Below are 2,954 nucleotides of genomic sequence, written 5' to 3' on the forward strand. Positions count from 1 at the left end.
GACAGAAGGTCCTGTTGTTTAACTCTAGACTCAGGCTATTCCCCGGGAAACTGAAATCCCGGTGGAGGGGACCATACGTGATTACAAGTGTATCACCATATGGTTATGTGGAGCTTCAAGATATTGATTCTGATAAGAAGTTCATTGTCAATGGACAGAGAATCAAGCATTATCTTGAAGGCAACATTGAGCAAGAATGCTCAAGGCTGAAGCTAGATTAAAAGCTCAGCAAGGTCCAGCTAAAGACAATAAAGAAGCGCTTGCTGGGAGGCAACCCAGCCATGGGGCAACAATCCTCTAAGCATTTTGCCCTATTTCTATTTTTATTCTTATTTGTTTTGGCAACAAGGTAAATAATCATTTACAGAAGACCTCGGCACAAAAAACAGAGAAAAAGAGCTCACTGGCAAGAAAACGCCAGTAAAAGTATATTTTGGGTGTTCAACGCCAGTAATGGTAGCAATCTGGGCGTTCAACGCCCAAAATGGGCATCCACTGGGCGTTGAACGCCAGTAATGGTAGCAATCTAGGCGTTCAACGCCAGAAAGGGGCACCCACTGGGCATTGAACGCCAGTAATGGCAGCAGCTGGGCGTTGAACGCCCAGGAGAGCAGCATTTGGGCGCTGAACGCCCAAAACAGGCAGTATTTGGGCGTTCAAACGCCAGGACAGTAGGGAGGAGCCAAATTCATTTTTCCACACGTATTTCCATTTTAATTTCAAATTTTATGTTTCAATGCATGATCTTTACATGAACATGTTAAGAACCCTGATTTCTAAAACCCTTAATTTCTAAAAATCTCTCTTTCCAAATTCAATCCAAACTCTTTTCAAAACTTTTCTGAAAACAAATCTATCTTTTTCACTCAAAAATCTTTTCAACTAATCCATATCTTTTTCAAATCTCCATATTATCTTTTTCAAAATTCAGATTTATCTTTTTGAAAAATCTATCATATCTTTTCAAAATTAAACTATATCTTCTATCTTATCTTTTTCAACTCAATCTTTTTATCTTATCTTTTCCAATTTTTCGAAAACCCACCCCCCCATCCCTTTAAATTTGGGTTCAGCCTCCCTCCTCCTCCATCAACAATTGCACCTAGCTCTCCTTCTATCCCTCTCCTTTCTTTTCTTTTGCTTGAGGACAAGGAAACCTCTAAGTTTGGTGTGTTTATCCCAGATCACTAAGATCATGGCTCCTAAAGGAAAACAACCCACTCCAAGAGGCAAGAAAGAGAGCGTTCCAAAACCACTTTGGAATCAAGGGAAGTTCTTATCTAAAGAACATTCAGACCATTATCTTAAAGTAATGGGTCTGAGATCAGTGATCCCGGAAGTTAGATTCGATCTGAAAGAAGATGAATATCCGGAGATCCAGGAGCAAATTCGAATCAGGAACTGGGAAGTCCTAGCTAATCCTGAAACGAAAGTGGGAAGGAACATGGTCCAGGAGTTCTATGCTAATATGTGGCAAACTGACAAGCAAAAACTATCTGGAACTGCCTTCTATGAATTTCGGACCATGGTCAGAGGAAGATTGTTCATACCACCCCTGACAAGATCAGGGAGATCTTAAAGCTACCTCAGCTAAAGGATGATCCAGACTCCTTCAACAGGAGGATGATGAAAGCAGACATTGACCTGGATAGGATTCTAGAGGACATATGTATCCCTGGAGCCAGGTGGACCACCAACACACAGGGTGTCCCAAATCAACTCAAGAGACAGGATCTCAAACCAGTCGCCAGAGGATGGCTGGACTTCATTGGGCGTTCTCTGTTGCCTACTAGCAACCGTTCTGAAGTCACAGTTAAAAGAGCTGTGATGATCCATTGCATCATGATGGGAAAGGAAGTGGAGGTTCATCAGCTGATTTCAACTGAACTCTACAAAATTGCTAACAAAAATTCAAAAGAGGCCAGGTTGGCTTATCCAAACGTGATTTCTCTGCTCTGCAAGGACACTGGAGTAAGGATGGGAATAACTGAGTATATCCTAATTGAAAAGCCAATCACCAAAGCATCAATGGAAAAACAACAAGCACAGGAGGATCCCATCAAGAAGAGAGCACAGGAATTCCTCCCAGAAATCCCTCAATCTGAATACTTGGAGTATCTTGAGACGTCTGTTTCCAAGATACGGGAAGCTATGGAGCAAATAATAAAAGAACAGAAGGAACACAGTCAAATGCTGACCTATATGTTTAAAGAACAAGAGGAGCAGGGGCGTGACTTAAGGGAATTGAAGCGCCAAAAGTCTTCTCTTGTAGGACCAAGCACCCCAAGGATCAGAGGAACCCCCGTGCCCCCAGAATAAAGGTTGTTAATTTCCAATTTCTGCCTTAACTCTGTGACAGTGTCCATATAAAAGTTTACCTTAGGAGTCATATAGTAGTAATTAGTATCTATTTTGATTTTATCTCCAATTAAGCTATAATTTATTTTTCTCATCATCAGCAAACATGAATAAAGTAGTAGATCTTTTGAATAAGAGGCAATAAAATTTCGACTTTTAATAAGAGAAATTCTAATTAGTTAAATGTGGTGGCAATGCTGTCTGTCTTCTGAATGAATGCTTGAACAGTGCATATGTCTTTTGAATTTGTTGCTTAAGACTGTTAAATATGTTGGCTCTTGAAAGAATGATGAACATGAGACATGTCATTGATAATCTGAAAAATCATAAAAATGATTCTTGAAGCAAGAAAAAGCAGCAAAGAACAAAGCTTGCAAAAAAAAAAAAAAAGAAAAAGCAAGTAGAAAAAGCCAATAACCCTTAAAACCAAAAGGCAAGGGCAAATAAAAGGGATCCCAAGGCTTTGAGCATCAGTGGATAGGAGGGCCTAAAGGAATAAAATCTTGGTCTAAGTGGCTAAACCAAGCTGTCCCTAACCATGTGCTTGTGGCATGAAGGTGTCAAGTGAAAACTTGAGACTGAGCGGTTCAAGTCAA

The sequence above is a fragment of the Arachis ipaensis genome, unplaced genomic scaffold (genome assembly GCF_000816755.2).
Source record: "Arachis ipaensis cultivar K30076 unplaced genomic scaffold, Araip1.1 Aipa541, whole genome shotgun sequence".
In the NCBI taxonomy this organism is placed as follows: Eukaryota; Viridiplantae; Streptophyta; class Magnoliopsida; order Fabales; family Fabaceae; genus Arachis; species Arachis ipaensis.